Source organism: Pseudophryne corroboree, chromosome 8, assembly GCF_028390025.1.
Source record: "Pseudophryne corroboree isolate aPseCor3 chromosome 8, aPseCor3.hap2, whole genome shotgun sequence".
In the NCBI taxonomy this organism is placed as follows: domain Eukaryota; kingdom Metazoa; phylum Chordata; class Amphibia; order Anura; family Myobatrachidae; genus Pseudophryne; species Pseudophryne corroboree.
Window position 1 is genome coordinate 91,977,454 of NC_086451.1, and position 18,116 is coordinate 91,995,569.

Below are 18,116 nucleotides of genomic sequence, written 5' to 3' on the forward strand. Positions count from 1 at the left end.
AAGTCCCCACTCTCCCGGGTGGAGGTCGTGCCTGCTGAGAAAGTCTGCTTCCCAGTTGTCCACTCCGGGAATGAACACTGCTGACAGTGCTAACACATGATTTTCCGCCCATCGGAAAATCCTTGTGGCTTCTGTCAACGCCATCCTGCTTCTTGTGCCGCCCTGCTGGTTTACATGGGCGACCGCCGTGATGTTGTCTGACTGGATCAGCACCGGCTGGTGTTGAAGCAGGGGTCTAGCCTGACTTAGGGCATTGTGAATGGCCCTTAGTCCCAGAATATTTATGTGTAGGGAAGTCTCCTGACTTGACCATAGTCCTTGGAAGTTTCTTCCCTGTGTGACTACCCCCCAGCCTCGAAGGCTGGCATCCGTGGTCACCAGGACCCAGTCCTGTATGCTGAATCTGCGGCCCTCTAGAAGATGAGCACTCTGCAGCCACCACAACAGCGACACCCTGGCCCTTGGAGACAGGGTTATCAGCCGATGCATCTGAAGATGCGACCCGGACCACTTGTCCAACAGATCCCACTGGAAGATCCTTGCATGGAACCTGCCGAATGGAATTTCTTCGTAAGAAGCTACCATCTTTCCCAGGACTCGCGTGCATTGACCGACACCTGTATTTGTATTAGGAGGTCTCTGACTAGAGATGACAACTCCTTGGCCTTCTCCTCCGGGAGAAACCCTTTTTCCTGTTCTGTGTCCAGAACCATACCCAGGAACAGTAGACGCGTCGTAGGAACCAGCTGCGACTTTGGACTATTCAGAATCCAGCCGTGCTGTTGTAGCACTTCCCGAGATAGGGCTACTCCGACGAACAACTGCTCCCTGGACCTCGCCTTTATAAGGAGATCGTCCAAGTACGGGATAATTATAACTCCCTTTTTTCGAAGGAGTATCATCATTTCGGCCATTACCTTGGTAAATACCCTCGGTGCCGGGGACAGACCAACGGCAACGTCTGGAATTGGTAATGACAGTCCTGTACCACAATTTTGAGGTACTCCTGGTGATGAGGGTAAATGGGGACATGCAGGTAAGCATCCTTGATGTCCAGTGATACCATGTAATCCCCTTCGTCCAGGCTTGCAATAACCGCCCTGAGCGATTCCATTTTGAACTTGAACCTTCGTATATAAGTGTTCAAGGATTTCAATTTTAGAATGGGTCTCACCGAACCGTCTGGTTTCGGTACCACAAACATTGTGGAATAGTAACCCCGTCCTTGTTGAAGGAGGGGTACCTTGATTATCACCTGCTGGAAGTACAGCTTGTGAATTGCCGTCAGTACTACCTCTCCTCGAGGGCAGCAGGCAAGGCTAATTTGAGGTAACGGCGAGGGGGAGTCGCCTTGAACTCCAGCTTGTATCCCTGTGATACTACTTGCAGAACCCAGGGATCCACCTGTGAGCGAGCCCACTGGTCGCTGAAGTTCCCGAGACGCGCCCCCACCGCACCTGGTTCCACATGTGGAGCCCCAGCGTCATGCGGTGGACTCAGAGGAAGCGGGGGAAGATTTTTGATCCTGGGAACTGGCTGTCTTGTGCAGCTTTTTCCCTCATCCCTTGTCTCTGTGCAGAAAGGAAGCGCCTTTGACCCGCTTGCTTTTCTAAAGCCGAAAGGACTGTACCTTATAATACGGTGCTTTCTTAGGCTATGAGGAAACTTGGGGTAAATATTTTCCTTCCCAGCCGTTGCTGTGGATACGAGGTCCCAGAGACCATTCCCAAACAATTCCTCACCCTTATAAGGCAGAATCTTCATGTGCCTTCTAAAGTCAGCATCGCCTGTCCACTGCCGGGTCCCTAATACCCTCCTGGCAGAATGGACATTGCATTAATTCTGGATGCCAGCCGGCAAATATCCCTCTGTGCATCCCTCATATATAAGACGACGTCTTTAATATGCTCTATGGTTAGCAAATAGTATCCCTGTCCTGACAGGGTAATAGACCACGCTGCAGCAGCACTATCCATGCTGAAGGCAATTGCAGGTCTCAGTATAGTACCTGAGTGTGTATATACAGACTTCAGGATAGCCTCCTGCTTTTTATCAGCAGGCTCCTTCAAAGTGGCCGTATCCTAAGACGGCAGTGCCACCTTTTTGACAAACGTGTGGGCGCCTTATCCACCCTAGGGGATATCTCCCAACGTGACCTATCCTCTGGCGGGAAAGAGTACGCCATCAGTAACTTTTTAGAACTTACCAGTTTCTTATCGGGGGAACCCACGCTTCTTCACACACTTCATTCACTCATCTGATGGGGGAACAAAACACTGTCTGCTTCTTCTCCCCAAACATAAAACCCCTTTTTTTTGTGGTACCTGGGTTAATGTCAGAAATGTGTAACACATTTTTCATTGCCGAGATCATGCAACGGATGTTCCTAGTGGATTGTGTATATGTCTCAACCTCGTCGACACTGGAGTCAGACTCCGTGTCGACATCTGTGTCTGCCATCTGAGGTAGCGGGCGTTTTTGAGCCCCTGATGGCCTTTGAGACGCCTGGGCAGGCGCGGGCTGAGAAGCCGGCTGTCCCACAGCTGTTACGTCATCCAGCCTTTTATGTAAGGAGTGGACACTGTCGGTTAATACCTTCCACCTATCCATCCACTCTGGTGTCGGCCCCACAGGGGGCGACATCACATTTATCGGCATCTGCTCCGCCACCACATAAGCCTCCTCATCAACCATGTCGACACAGCCGTACCGACACACCGCACACACACAGGGAATGCTCTGACTGAGGACAGGACCCCACAAAGTCCTTTGGGGAGACAGAGAGAGAGTATCCAGCACACACCAGAGCGCTATATAATGCAGGGATTCACACTACCCACAGTGATTTTTCCCTTATAGCTGCTATAATACACAGATTTGCGCCTAAATTTAGTGCCCCCCCTCTCTTTTTAACCCTTTGAGCCTGAAAACTACAGGGGAGAGCCTGGGGAGCTGTCTTCCAGCTGCACGGTGAAGAGAAAATGGTGCCAGTGTGCTGAGGGAGATAGCCCCGCCCCTTTTTCGGCGGACTTTCTCACGCTTTTTTATGGATCCTGGCAGGGGTATTTTACACATGTATAGCCTCTAGGACTATATATTGTGTTATTTTGCCAGACAAGGTGTTAATATTGCTGCTCAGGGCGCCGCCCCCCAGCGCCCTGCACCCATCAGTGACCGGAGTGTGAGGTGTGCATGAGGAGCAATGGCGCACAGCTGCAGTGCTGTGCGCTACCTTGTTGAAGACCGAAGTCTTCTGCCGCCGATTTTCAGGACCATCTTCTTGCTTCTGGCTCTGTAAGGGGGACGGCGGCGCGGCTCCGGGACCGGACGATCGAGGTCGGGCCCTGTGTTCGATCCCTCTGAAGCTAATGGTGTCCAGTAGCCTAAGAAGCCCAAGCTAGCTGCAAGCAGGTAGGTTCGCTTCTTCTCCCCTTAGTCCCTCGTAGCAGTGAGTCTGTTGCCAGCAGATCTCACTGAAAATAAAAAACCTAAAATAAACTTTCTTGTTCTAGGAGCTCAGGAGAGCCCCTAGTGTGCATCCAGCTCAGCCGGGCACAAGATTCTAACTGAGGTCTGGAGGAGGGTCATAGAGGGAGGAGCCAGTGCACACCAGGTAGTCCTAAAGCTTTCTTTAGTTGTGCCCAGTCTCCTGCAGAACCGCTATTCCCCATGGTCCCTACGGAGTCCCAGCATCCACTTAGGACGTCAGAGAAATAGACATTGCATTTATTCTAGAGCCTAGTAGGCTAATGTCTCTTTGAGCATCTCTCATATACAGGACAGCGTCTTTTATATGCCCCAGGGTCAGCAATATAGTATCCTTGTCCAAGGTATCAAGTTTCTCAGAAAAGGTATCTGTCCATGCTGCTACAGCACTACACATCCAGGCCGACGCAATCGCCGGCCTTAGTAAGGTACCTGAATGTGTATAAATGGACTTCAGGGTACCCTCCTGCTTTCTATCCGCAGCATCTTTTAGGGTGGCCGTATCCTGTGACGGCAGGGCTACCCTCTTGGATAAGCGTGTTAAAGCTTTGTCTACCCTAGGGGAGGATTCCCAGCATAACCTGTCCGTTGGCGGGAAAGGATACGCCATAAGCATCCGTTTGGAAATCTGCAGTTTTTTATCTGGAGATTCCCAAGCCTTTTCACATAACTCATTTAGCTCATGTGAAGGGGGAAAGGTCACCTCTTGCCTTTTTCCCCCATACATATAAACCCTCTTGTCAGGGACTGGGGTTTCCTCTGTGATGTGCAACACATCCTTCATTGCTATAATCATAACGGATGGCTTTAGCCAATTTAGGCTGTAACTTTGCATCATCGCAATCGACACTGGAGTCAGAATCTGTCAACAATTTGGGATAGTGGGTGCTTCTGAGACCCTGACGGCCTCTGCGACATAGGATCAGGCATGGGCTGAGACCCCGGCTGTCCTAAGGCTTCAGCTTTATCCAACCTTTTATGCAAGGAAGTAACATTATCATTTAAAACCTTCCACATATCCATCCAATCGGGTGTCGGCGGCGACCCCACATTCATTTGTTCCCGCTCTGCTTCCACACAGCCTTCCTCGTCAAACATGCCGACACAAGCGTACCGACACACCACACACACAGGGGATGCTCTTTTTGAAGACTGTCTCTCCAAAAGGCCTTGTGGGGGAACAGAGAGAGTATGCCAGCACACACCCCAGCGCTATATGTCCCAGGAATCACACAGTAACTTACTGTTAACCCAGTAGCTGCTGTATATAATGTTTTTGCGCCTAATTTATGTGCCCCCCCCCTCTCTTTTTACCCTCTTCTACCGTGTTTCTGCAGGGGAGAGCCTGGGGAGCTTCCTCTCAGCGGAGCTGTGGAGAGAAAATGGCGCTGGTGAGTGCTGAGGAAGAAGCCCCGCCCCCTCAGCGGCGGGCTTCTGTCCCGCGTTTCTGTGTAAAAATATGGCGGGGGCCCATGCATATATACAGAGCCCAACTGTATATATTCCCACTTTTGCCAAGAGGTCTCTAATTGCTGCCCAGGGCGCCCCCCCTGCGCACTGCACCCTACAGTGACCGGAGTATGTGGGTGTAGTGTGGGAGCAATGGCGCACAGCTGCAGTGCTGTGCGCTACCTCAGTATGAAGACTGGAGTCTTCTGCCGCCGATTTCGAAGTCTTCTTGCTTCTTTCACCGGCTTCTGTCTTCCGGCTCTGCGAGGGGGACGGCGGCGCGGCTCCGGGATCGGACGACAAAGGGTGAGATCCTGTGTACGATCCCTCTGGAGCTAATGGTGTCCAGTAGCCTAAGAAGCAGGACCTATCTTCAGTGAGTAGGGCTGCTTCTCTCCCCTCAGTCCCACGTAGCAGAGAGTCTGTGGCCAGCAGATCTCTCTGAAAATAAAAAAACCTAACAAAATACTTTCTTTTATAGCAAGCTCAGGAGAGCTCACTAAGTAGCACCCAGCTCGTCCGGGCACAGATTCAAACTGAGGTCTGGAGGAGGGACATAGAGGGAGGAGCCAGAGCACACCAGTATCCAAATTCTTTCTTAAAGTGCCCTGTCTCCTGCAGAGCCAGTCTATTCACCATGGTCCTTACGGAATCCCCAGCATCCACTAGGACGTTAGAGAAATTAATTTATTCCATTTTGGAATAAGGCTATAACATAAAATATGGAAAAAGTGAAGCGTTGTGAATACTTTTCGAATACACTGTATGTTAATGAAACATCATCCGACACAACCAAAGAGGTGCCTTGATCCTAATCCGGGAAGAGTAACCTCCTTTGATACTGTAGTAACACCAGTCGGTAGTAGGAAAATCCCAGGCGATAACAGATGCAGACCCATTTACACCAGCCCAGGCTTTATCCAGGTCCTTGTCTTGGTGAGAAAGGGATATAAGAAACTGCAGCTTAAGATACCGTAAACAGAAAATATCTATATTCATATAGGATGTATACATAGTTTGTAGAATCTATCACGGGTATTTATATGTATACAGACATGTTCCAATCAGGGACAGATCATCATCCACCCACTAATGACATGCTTACTGCAGCAACAATCCCAGTCTGTTATGACGAAGAATTACATCCCTATTAACCCCTTCTGCAGCTGTCAAACATTTAACCAAGAGCAACTACAAAAAACATTGAAGGTGATTCAATTAGCAGCTGAACTTACTGCAGGGTTTTAGCTTCTGGGTTAAGTGCCTGGAGCTATTCAATTACTGCCTGTGCTAAGCCCACCACTAGCCTACAGAGGGTGAACTTAAAGCAGAGCTCTGCTCTCACCCTCCTGCAGTGCGTATAGATATCCGCAGCAACCAGTGCTTCCGGGGCTAGCCTCAATATTACCACGGGTGGTAACTGCATAGCTCTGAAAACTTAACCTGGAATCTAAGTCTTACCATGCTTTAGACGTGGACTCAAAGGGGTCGATTCTATTCGGCAACTAATGAATAGCGCCGGGAATTAGCTCCCGACGCTATTCAATTCAGCAACTAATTACCTGCAATTGTCGGGAATTCTTCTCTCATCCCCGGGGGATGAGAAGAGAAACCCGACAAAAGTGCTGCCTCGCGCCGGGGAGTTAAGTCGGAGAATGCCCGTTCTCCCGACAATTCAACCTGTTTTGTCGGCGAGAACGGGCCATCGCCGACGTAACTAGTTGCTGAATTGAATAGCGTCGGGAGCTAATTCCCGGCGCTATTCATTAGTTGCCGAATAGAATCGACCCCAAAATGTGAAAGAATTGAATAGCACTAAAACCCTGCAGTAAATCCCACGGCTAACTGAATTGCCACCACTGTTTGCATAGACAGACACACACAATGCCCACTAAACATTACAGTTAAACTGCGATTCCATTTTTCTGCCAATCGAGCGCCCTGCAGACGCTGGGGACACACTTTTTCTCGCAGCCTATTAAGATGTGAGAAAAAAAAAAAAAAAAAAAGGTACAAACTCTGGAGTCTGGATGCCCAAAGCAGGTGTTTAGACGCGTTTATCCATTGTTGGTGGCTAAACCCGGTCTGTTTGGGTGCGACAAGGTTGGTAGAGATTGCAATTAGGAGAGAATGTCAGACAATAGAAAAGAAACAGTTTTTAGGGAGGTTTTTTTTTTTTTTTTTTTTAAAGCAGCACTGGTGGGATTATTTGATCACTGAGCGGACACTAATAAGCAATATCCGACATCTCTGTTCCGCTCTACTGGATGCCACAGATTGTAACACCAGACAGAAGTTACTTACTGGTGACTATCCCAACCTTCAATGTGGATAAACGATGTTGAGAAACGCATCAATTGGTATGCACTTGTAATTTGAGCCAGTCCAATCTCCAGACGTCTCGCGTAATAGAGTTAAATCACATTGAAAGTGCTTACATGCTCAATAGAATACCAGACATCCCTTGTATCAAAATGTATCCTCTAACGCGTTTCATCTCGAAACACAAGATTTCATCTGAAGGGCATTTTAACATTACGGCCATTGATAATTAAATCAAGCCAAAAAGCTCAGTGACAATCAGTTGTCATCATCTGGGGGCGATAACCGTTTTCTCGTGCCCACAGCTCCTGCCTAAAGTGTTGGATGATATTCAATTGTTTATACCAATGAGCAATCCATAACTTGTTGCGCCAAAATGCACCGGTTTTAGATGTGTAAAGTGGCCAAGCCTGTGCAAACTACTGGGCACTCTACATTTGGATGCCTCCAAAAAAACGACTTTGGGCAGATTTCTGCGTGCTACATCAGGAATATGCAAGCAGAAATAATGCACACCTGTGGCACAAACAACTCAATAGCGAGACGGTACCTCCAGCCATGATTAAAATATTTCATTCTCCCCTCTGTGGGTAACTGAGTGATCATACACATTCACTAACTGCAGTAGTGCTTATATGCATTATACAAGCGCTAGAATTAGGGGTTTCACACTCATACTTGATTAAAATCATCCACAGATGTACTGCTGAGATTTTCCATCGGAACTGTATTACAGCACCGTAATTTGTTAGTAACCTTAACATTACGCCAGTTGTTACAGGATAATTGCACCTGGAACTGATTGGTTAAGCTGAGGCAGGCAAATTACAGCAGTCATACCGTCTCCACTAAGGACCATTAGAACAACACAAACCTGGACAAAATAAATTCTAGCAAAAAACACACCTGAGACGTCACAACCTTATAGCATGCCCTCTGTCCTTCCTCCTGACCTCTTCCACGTAAGCTCTCACGGGCAGCACCCTCTTGAGTCTCGTCCTCACTATCCCCACTCACAGTCAATGGCACCAAATATTTTTGTCTTCCCCTCCCCCAAGGTGTGGTGGCTCATTGACCATTATGTATGATACTAATTATCTGTCAATCACCAAGAGCCCCCACCCAACCCCCTCTACTGTCTGTTTGAAGATTTTGTCATATTTGTGTGTTTTTCTTTAATTTCCCTGTACAGCAATACACTGGCTCTCAGCATAATTGCGTGTATAGGGACATATACCATTATCAGTGCAAGAACCAGTCATTTGTATCTGTTGAACCATAGCACAGACTGCAGACATTCAGATATGATCAGTTAACTAATAGGAGTGCTATGTAGCTATTGTTTGCAGCACAGTAGAAAGTAAGAGTCCAGGAAAGGGTGGGGGAACACTACAGCTGCAAGCTAACTAACAATTATCGATTCTGTGGACAATTCGGCACACAAACATTGTAGAACCACCATTTGAGTCTGACTGCATGCATCAGTCTGTGGATAGAATCGCTGGGCCCACCACTATGGGGTCGATTCAATTCACCGACAGTTGAATAGCACCGGGAATTAGCTCCCGTCGCTATTCAATTCAGCTCAAGTTACGTCGGCAAAGGCCCGTTCTCCCGGACTTAACAGGTTGATTTGTCGGGAGAATGGCCATTCTCCGACTTAACTCCCCGCCGTGATGCTGATTCCCGACAGAATTAGCCTCGCGCCGGCCGCACTTTTGTCTGATTTCTTCTCTCATCCCCCGGGGGTGAGAGAAAAATTACCAAAAATTGAGTGTCACTTGGCACTGTATTGAATAGCGCTGGGAGCTAACTCTCGGCGCTATTCAACTGTCGGTGAATTAAATCTACCCCTATATTTATTGTGCCGGATCTCTGGGGGAAAATCAATTTGTAGAGATGGATGCACGTTGCTGGCAACCTGCAATCACAGATATCTTGGAGGTGCGCAGTGTTGGGCCCCTCAATTCTGAGCGAGGTGTGGTGTCTGACATCCCTCAGAAATGAATTGCCCTCAGACCATCTAGAGCAGAGTGATGAGAGCAGTAGCACACATAGGGCTCTGCTTCCAGCTGATTTCTGTTGTTGGAAACCTCAGAATTCAAGGGACAGCAAAGGTTTGGGAAGACAGTTCTACCTTTATTGGAAGTCACCATTTAGAAGCTGCTTCTTCAGTTTATAGCAATATTTTACACTGACCCAGACTGCCAGGGCACATTCCTGCCTCCGCAACCCTGTCATGCTAGTGGTTTTAACCACAGGCAGAGAAAAGAGCCCAGGTTCAGGCAACACAGCCTCCGCCCCATGCCCAGGCAAACACAGCCTCCGCCCCATGCCCAGGCAACACAGCCTCCGCCCCATGCCCAGGTTCAGGCAACACAGCCTCCGCCCCATGCCCAGGTTCAGGCAACACAGCCTCCGCCCCATGCCCAGGTTCAGGCAACACAGCCTCCGCCCCATGCCCAGGTTCAGGCAACACAGCCTCCGCCCCATGCCCAGGTTCAGGCAACACAGCCTCCGCCCCATGCCCAGGTTCAGGCAACACAGCCTCCGCCCCATGCCCAGGTTCAGGCAACACAGCCTCCGCCCCATGCCCAGGTTCAGGCAACACAGCCTCCGCCCCATGCCCAGGTTCAGGCAACACAGCCTCCGCCCCATGCCCAGGTTCAGGCAACACAGCCTCCGCCCCATGCCCAGGTTCAGGCAACACAGCCTCCGCCCCATGCCCAGGTTCAGGCAACACAGCCTCCGCCCCATGCCCAGGTTCAGGCAACACAGCCTCCGCCCCATGCCCAGGTTCAGGCAACACAGCCTCCGCCCCATGCCCAGGTTCAGGCAACACAGCCTCCGCCTCATGCCCAGGTTCAGGCAACACAGCCTCCTCCCCATGCCCAGGTTCAGGCAACACAGTACCCGAACCCCCCGTGCCCAGGTTCAGGAGGTGCATTCTGCTCCCCCCCCCCCCCTCTCTATGCCCAGGTTCAGGCAGTACAGCCTCTGCCCCATGCCCAGGCAGCACAGCCTCCTCCCCCCCCCCCTCCCTCTATGCCCAGGTTCAGGCACGACAGCCTCCGCCCCATGCCCAGGCAACACAGCCTCCTAGCCACCACCCCCTCCTGTGCCCAGGTTCAGGAAGTGCAGTCTCCTCCTCCCCCCCCCCCTCTCTATGCCCAGTTTCAGGCAGCACAGCCTCCACCCCATGCCCAGGTTCAGGCACCACAGCCTCCTCCTCCTCCCCCCCCCCCCCCCTCTATGCCCAGGTTCAGGCAGTGCAGCTACCTCCCCCCCACCACCACTCTATGCTGCCCAGGTTCAGGCAGTACAGACTCCCCCCGTACCCCTATGCCCAGGTAGTACAGCCTCCCCCTCCCCCCCACACTCTCTATGCCCAGGTTCAAGCAGTACAGCATCTCCCTCCTCCGTCCCCCCCCCCCCTTCCCACCAGCTGACAATTCATATTACTGCTCCCAGTCATCACAACAAGATACACACAGGACCTCCAGCGTTCCCACGATGCACTGATATGATCAACTGCGTACCGACAAATAACAACGATCCCACTGACAAAAATATTGCCTGTCCGGGGAGCAACTTATGGTGAAACGGTCTCCTTCCAAAAACATTGCAATTAAAATACAACCCCCCCCTTCCCAAATAATATGCACAAATGGTAAACTGCACATAAACAGCAACGCAGTCTGTGGTTGTGGCAACTAATAGGGCGCTTATACAGCCTGAGCAATGTAAGCATTTCATTCCCCAAACCGGTGACATGATGTGAGAGTTACTATGTGATCATACAGCGGTTGCAGACTTCCTGTCAAACAAAAACAAACTCACTGATATGGGGGGGGGGGCAATTACACTGCACTTGAGATACATTTATGCAAAGGAAGAAAAAAGCTGAGGAAATAATTGAATAGTGACTATAAAGCCAAACGTACATTTTCCGTAAAGAGCTTTTGCTACAGTGCACCCCCACATACAAGACATGTATCACATCAGAGATAGCCCACTCACCTCCAAAACAAGCAAAGTATATGACTTTACCTGTCTTGTCCTCTCGCTTATCTAGCTACTTGCAACCTATGTGACCTGATAGCAGGACCGACATGGGGGGGTGAGATGGATCTGTAACATTACATCATAGACTTGGAACACTTACAGCAAAACGCAGCTTACCAAGTCCTCCTCACATCTGCCACAGCAGGGGACCTAGTACGCAGGAGGGAAACACCGGCCCACAGTTACTATACCCAGGAGAGAAACACCGGCCCACAGTTACTATACCCAGGAGAGAAACACCGGCCCACAGTTACTATACCCAGGAGAGAAACACCGGCCCACAGTTACTATACCCAGGAGAGAAACACCGGCCCACAGTTACTATACCCAGGAGAGAAACACCGGCCCACAGTTACTATACCCAGCTACCCAAGAACACAACCCTGCTTTCCGCAAATGCAGAATCACCAGAAGCCACTCAGAGAGGGTTGAAGATACATACACATCCATTCATACATGGCCAGTTACGTGGTCAGCAAGTGCAGCACATATAGCGGATACACAATACACTCTAACCCTAGCAGGAGTGACTACAAACATTACTCAGCAGTGACATTATGTACAAACACGCACATAGTAAGAGGGCTAGGATCCTGCCCAGCAAAACATTATATGCATATATAAACATACATGTCACAGGCCTAGCAGTAAGCCATTTATATATTATATACTCACATCCAAATGCAAGACAACAGGAAGCCAGCAAATGTTACTATGTCTATATATGTATCTGTATATTGACCGGACCAGATATGTAATCTCAAATACATTCACAGCCATGCACAGGCCCCCGGCTCTTGGGGCTCAGCAAGTCTCTCCCCTGCAGCCCTGTTATACAGATAGGGGGTGCAAAGGCTGTGCAGGGTGCATAGACTGCGGGCAACTGGGGTACAGGGGGTGGGGAACATCAGGGGTGCACAGGCTCTGGGGTGCTATGCCTAGGCTGTGTGCAATGACTGGGGTACATGGGCGCTGTGCCCAGGAGTGCAGGGGTCTGTACCAGGGGTGCACAAGCTGGGGGCAATAACTGGGATGCAGAGGACAAGCAATGGAAGCCGCAGAGCGGACTCCCCTCCCTGCACACCCGGCTACCTCTGACCAGCCCACAGCAACCTGCCTCCATCACCAGGCCGCCTTCCCGGTCCTTCTGTTGGGAAGGCTAGGGGAGGAGGAAGATGGCTGCTGGGCCTGAGCGAACAAAGCTGCGGCCTGGGCCCATCCTAGCCCCAGCTCCCCTCACCTCCTCTCCACCACAGATACTGACCTGTTGTGAGTGGGGTGTCCTCGGTGGTGAATGCGGTATAATGCCGGGGCAGGGTTGGGCGGTAGATGCGCAGGATGGCGGCGGATTCTCGGCGACTTCGCTCCGGCGCTTCGCCCGTCTCCTCCGTCTCTCTCGCCTCTCTCTGGCCCCTCCCCCTGCCCAGCTGTCAATCACCCTGCTAAACACTACGGAGCACTGCAAAGCGAACAGCGCTCTCTACTGGTACCCACTGGAACTACAACAATAACAACCTTCGTCTGCGTACAAGTCCATGGAGTTACTATGGCAACGTATTCAAAATGATGTTTTGTGTGTAAAGTAGACTGTCATTGAATTGAAATAAATGTAAAAATAAATGTCAGGATTTTAAACTATAATACTAGGGGGGGGGGGGGGGGGGGGGGCAGGTTATGTTTACTTACACTGATTGTTGAATGCCCTGCACCCACTAGTTTATAGATTTTGTTCTGTAATTATGCCTAGTCATCATCATTGATTGAGGGGATCTATTTATAAAAGGCCCGTCATGTAGCACCCACATTGCTTGCCACATTGGGGGCATGGCTGCAAGTCACACGCCTGTTGCGCTGTACAGTTAGGACATGCTTAGTGCTGGCCAGCCCCCACTTTCTCTTTTCTGCTTAAATGCTGCACACAAGCGCACTGTAAATGCATGACCTGCCAGGAAGCGATGTCTTTTGACATGCATGGGTAGCGTCTAGTTTACTTCGTGGAGAGGACCTTTCCCATAACCCCCTGGGTCCATATCACAATCTATTTGGAATAGTAAAGTGTGGCGATCGGAGCGGAGCGAGACACTAAGCCCGAAGTGCGGCGAGCAAAGCAAACCCGCGAGGTTCAATGCTGCATAGAAAAAAAAAATTACCCCAAACGAACAGAGAATGAAGAAAACATTTAAGTGCTGTAAGGGCGGAAGTTCTCTCCTGCCCTCTCGTTTTGTCACTTCCAGGTCCTGAGCACGAAGGTAACATAGACACAACCGACATGCATGCTGGGAGCTGGGAAACCATCAGGAGGACGGCATGACGTGGCACGGTGTAAATACCCCAATAGAGGGAACAACACAGTGGGGCTCAACCACGGTAGCTGCTGTAAAAAAAATATGGATCTGTCAGAATATGCATGCAGTGTCAGACAGGGCATTTAGGGCCCACCGGGGGAATGCAGTGGTAGGGGCCCATGTTTAGGGGTGTGGCCAGTCCATGGAGGGGGTGTGGCCTGCCACCTCAGTGGTTTGACTAACCATTAGAGAGTGCAACGTCTGGGCCTCTTCATAAATATATACAGTAAATTCATCTGTTGCATGCATGATAATGTACCAGATTAATAACAGCAATGCACTGTAGAAAATACACCATAGTCCAGTATAAGGTAACGTGTATAATGTATAATTCAAGTGCACAGTGTGGAACCTGATCCTTAGAGCAGGAGGTGGGCCTTCAGGCAGTGGGGCCCACCGGTGGTTTCCCCTGTACCCCTGTGTGCCAGTCCAAGCCTGTATGCATAGACCCCATGCACCTCAGCAATGCACTGTTAAGGCCTCGACATCCATTGAGAACAGTTGAACAAGTTATTCCTGAGGCAAAACTCTTAGCAACCTGGATGCAAAATGCGGATTTTGACAGTTGCCTCTAAACAAAGAGTCATCCAGGCGTCCTTTATTCATGTCACCTGCCGGACGATACGCTTATTGCCTTACCAGCAGCAAAGTTTTTCAGATGCATGGAACAGCTCATAGTTGCCTACCCTCCCTCATTCTGCAGGAGACTCCCTGAAATAGTAGCAATCTCCCTCACTCCCTGAACAGACCAGCAATCTCCCTGATTGCACCTTATCCCCATTATGCAGCTGTTACATTCTTAGGGTAAGAAAAGAAATCAGAGATACATACATTCAAATGGGATCATCAGTGCCATTTCCCTGTATTGGCTATAAGGCACAATGATCCCTATGGCTACATGCATATCAAATAAGGTTTCTCGTGGTCACTTACAGTATATGGAATCTCTTCTAAAACACAATACACAAACAAATCCTGAAAAATATCGGTGTCTTTTCTTTAACAAGTAGATATTACAAACTTTGGGGCTTATTTACATTGGGAAGTTAGTCATTTTCATAACACGCCTCTCAGATGTTGCAGTGCTCGTCCGCACTTATAGGTGTTACGTTCACAATCTCCCTGAAATGCTTTTTCAAAAGTAGGCAAGTGTGGAACAGCTGTTTGCAGGATACCCGTGTGAGATCAATGTCGATGACATCGTCATCTGGGGTCACAACATGCAAGAAGACGATGAGCATCTCCGTCAGCTGCTGGAAAGGATCTGTGCCATTAATAGAAATCTCAGACAAATGTAGGTTCCGGGTGTCGAAAGTTCCATACGTGAGTCACCTCCTCATTGATCATGGGGTCAAGCCAGACCCTGTAAAAACAGTGTCCATTCAGCAAATCTGTCCCCTGATGACAAACTCTGTCTTCAACGCCTCCTGGGAATGACAATCTACCTGTCGAAATTTCTTCCCTACTACAACCGTGCCACTAAAACAGCTTTTACATCAAGATCAGAGGCGGAACTTGTGGCTGTACAGCTGGTGAATTGCATCGGAGCCCGCCACAGTAAAGGAGCCCACAGCATTACAATGAGTCACTTGATGCCGCCACCCACCCATCCCCCAGTAAGGTGGAGTAGCTGACTGAAGCCGAGCTGGCAGCTGGACCTCTCCCACATAAAAAAAAGATTATACCACTGTGTATACAGGCAGAGCCGGCCCTAACCAATATGATGCCCTAGGCAAGATTTTGGCTGGTGCCCCCTAGCACCACCGCTAGTTCTGCAGGAGATGCCTGGCATGAGTCAGCTGGCAGCTCTGCTAACGTTGGGCGCCTTTTGTTTATGAAAATACATCTTATTTGCATTAATATGTGGCTAGGATGCACAAGCAGCTTCTTCTGATTAAAATGATATGCAGCATGCTTATATATTCTGTGTGCGACTGCGGCTGTATCTGCATACGAAATGCTACATTACAGTGATTTCCAGGAATACACTGCAACGTAGCATTTCGTATTCAGATACAGCCGCAGTCACACACAGAATATAGGCATGCCGCATAACATTTTAATCATCAGAAGCTGCTGGTGCCTCTAAGCATACCAAATGCCCTAAGAATGTGCCTAGTTTGCCTATGCCTAAGGCCGGCTCTGTATACAGGCGCTACAAACATATACAAATAGAAATTTTCTATTACCCTTCATGGGTTTGAAACCTCTCACAGTTTGTACCAATAATTTTCATAGGTTCCTTAAAATAGAAAAAACAAACACAGTAGTGCAGATGGTAGTAACACATTAATTATTAAATAGGAGAAGGATGGCTTGGACTCCTACCAGAAAAGGTGGTCTACGTAATGTAGACAAACAAACAGCTACGTGGAGCGGACAATGCCGGTCATGCAGTTTCCCTGCATCCCCCGTAATCCTCCATATTCAGAAAAAAATAGGAAAAAAATCCACATAGTGTAACACTGTTTTTATTTACATTAAAAAGAATAAAAATAATAGAAATCACACAATGGGTAAAGAATTAGATTCTCACCAAGAATATCAGTCTATAGGCAAGGAAGGTAGACATATATCGCAAATGTAAATATCCACAGGCGTCCCTGGATAGATGTTCAACACACCGGGTGTAAGTCCAGATAAATCCCACGTGCTCCTCACCAACGCGTTTCGATACCACACAGGATATCTTTTTTTGAGAGATGTCTGCCTGAACTAAAATATTACATTAAATGCAGTGCAACTGGTTGATCTGATTTGCATGTCATTAATGCTATTTTAATGTTAGATTTATGAGTGCCCATCCTCTCTTTAAATTTGCAAGTAGTTTTACCAAAGGCCACATGGGCAAACAATCTGGTAGATCACAAATTGTGATTCACAGGTAAGATGATGTTTAATCAAGATTTTTTTTTTCCAGAACGGGGATGAAAAAATTAATCTCCGGCAATAAGGTGTTTACAAGTGACACAAGCACATTTAAAACAGGCCAATTTTTTATTTGCCAAGAAGTGTTGTGGTGTAACTTTCCTTTTTTGAGAGATGTCTGCCTGAACTAAAGTAACACGTAAATTGCTAGCTCTAGAATACGACGGCATGAGGGAGGTTCCACCAAGTCCCAATTACTTATCTGTCTGTACCAAATTCCATAACTCTTTGGGCACTTTATTAATCTCTGGTGATAATGTATTGATCTGATTAACCAATGCAAATCTCTATTTATTAGGTCTGACTTTCTTATGGTTACGGTCAAAAGCCAAAACCTTCTTTTTTATATCAACCAGTGATTGTTGGCTGTATCCTCTGTCAACAAATTTCTCAATCACATCTTCAATCTGAGAGGAGGCTCTAACGATGTCACTATTAATTCTCCTAAGCCTTATCATTTGTGAATAGGGTACTTCACCTTTGGAACTACGCGAGTGTAAGAAAGTATTGCGATCTGTTTCTTTAGTAAAACAGTGGTGTTAATTATATTATCCTGAATGAGTATTTTTACATCCAAAAAAATCTATCTCATTCTAAAGCATCTTAAATGTAAACTTAATAGGGCAATCTGTAGAATTATGGGTATTCAAAATAAACTCTAGTTCCTCTCGAGGTTCCTGGGCTCATTTTGTCCGGGTGGTAACCCCTAAAGGGACCCGAAAAGGAGCCCAAAGAAACATCCTGACCGCAGAGGAGGACAAAAAAACAGATAAGGAACATGGAAAAAAGCTTCCCGCAAATCTAAAGAAGAAATAATTTTTAATTTATCTTCTCATACTTTATCCGATAGTGATAAAAGTTTACCATCGAAAGGATTGTCGTTTGTGCCTTCTAACTCTTTTAACCACCTTAGATGGCAAGTAGAGAAACATCAGTTGCATCGTAAATTGAAACTACATGAATACTTTTCCAACAATCCGTCTAAAAGTGAAATTCCAGTACAACAAATGCCAGAGAGCTTGGTCAAATTAAAGAAAAAAATCCTCATTTGAACCATTATCCAACAACCCGACAATTAAAACTTTTATGCGCCGATTAGACCAGGAGGTCACTGAACTGGTTAAAAAAGCTCCTACGCATCACCCTAACTTGTCAGCAAAAGAAAGAATGGCATTGAAGTCCTTGCACCAAAATGAACAACTAGTGATCCGTCCGGCAGATAAGGATGGGTCAATTGTTCTGCAGGACTTTGTGGACTATAAAGCGGAGATTATCCGGCAATTGAATGTTCCAGCGGTGTGTTGTAAGCTGTGGCGGGACCCCACAGAGGTCTTCCTAAGAGAACTCAGGGATTTATTAATTATGGCTTTGGATGCAAACTTAATTGATGATGAGGCATTTAGGATTTTATTACCAGAGTACCCCATCACACCCCTGTTATATACACTTCCTAAAGTACATAAGGGGACTAACCCCCCCCCCCCCTCCTGTATATACCTATTGTTTGGCCAGGGTGTTGTT

The 18,116-nt window shown here is 48.2% G+C and overlaps 1 protein-coding gene across 11 annotated transcripts in view; it reads right to left on the reverse strand.

Annotated features, from left to right (window-relative positions):
* PRRC2B (proline rich coiled-coil 2B) overlaps window positions 1–12,756 on the reverse strand; it is a 229,527-nt gene extending 216,771 nt beyond the window's left edge. For all 11 annotated transcript variants that reach the window (XM_063936794.1, XM_063936788.1, XM_063936785.1 and 8 more), the window contains exon 1: window positions 12,587–12,756. The gene's annotated coding sequence lies outside the window, so the exon portion shown is untranslated. The remainder of the gene's footprint in view (window positions 1–12,586) is intronic.
* Between the last annotated feature and the right edge of the window lie 5,360 nt (window positions 12,757–18,116).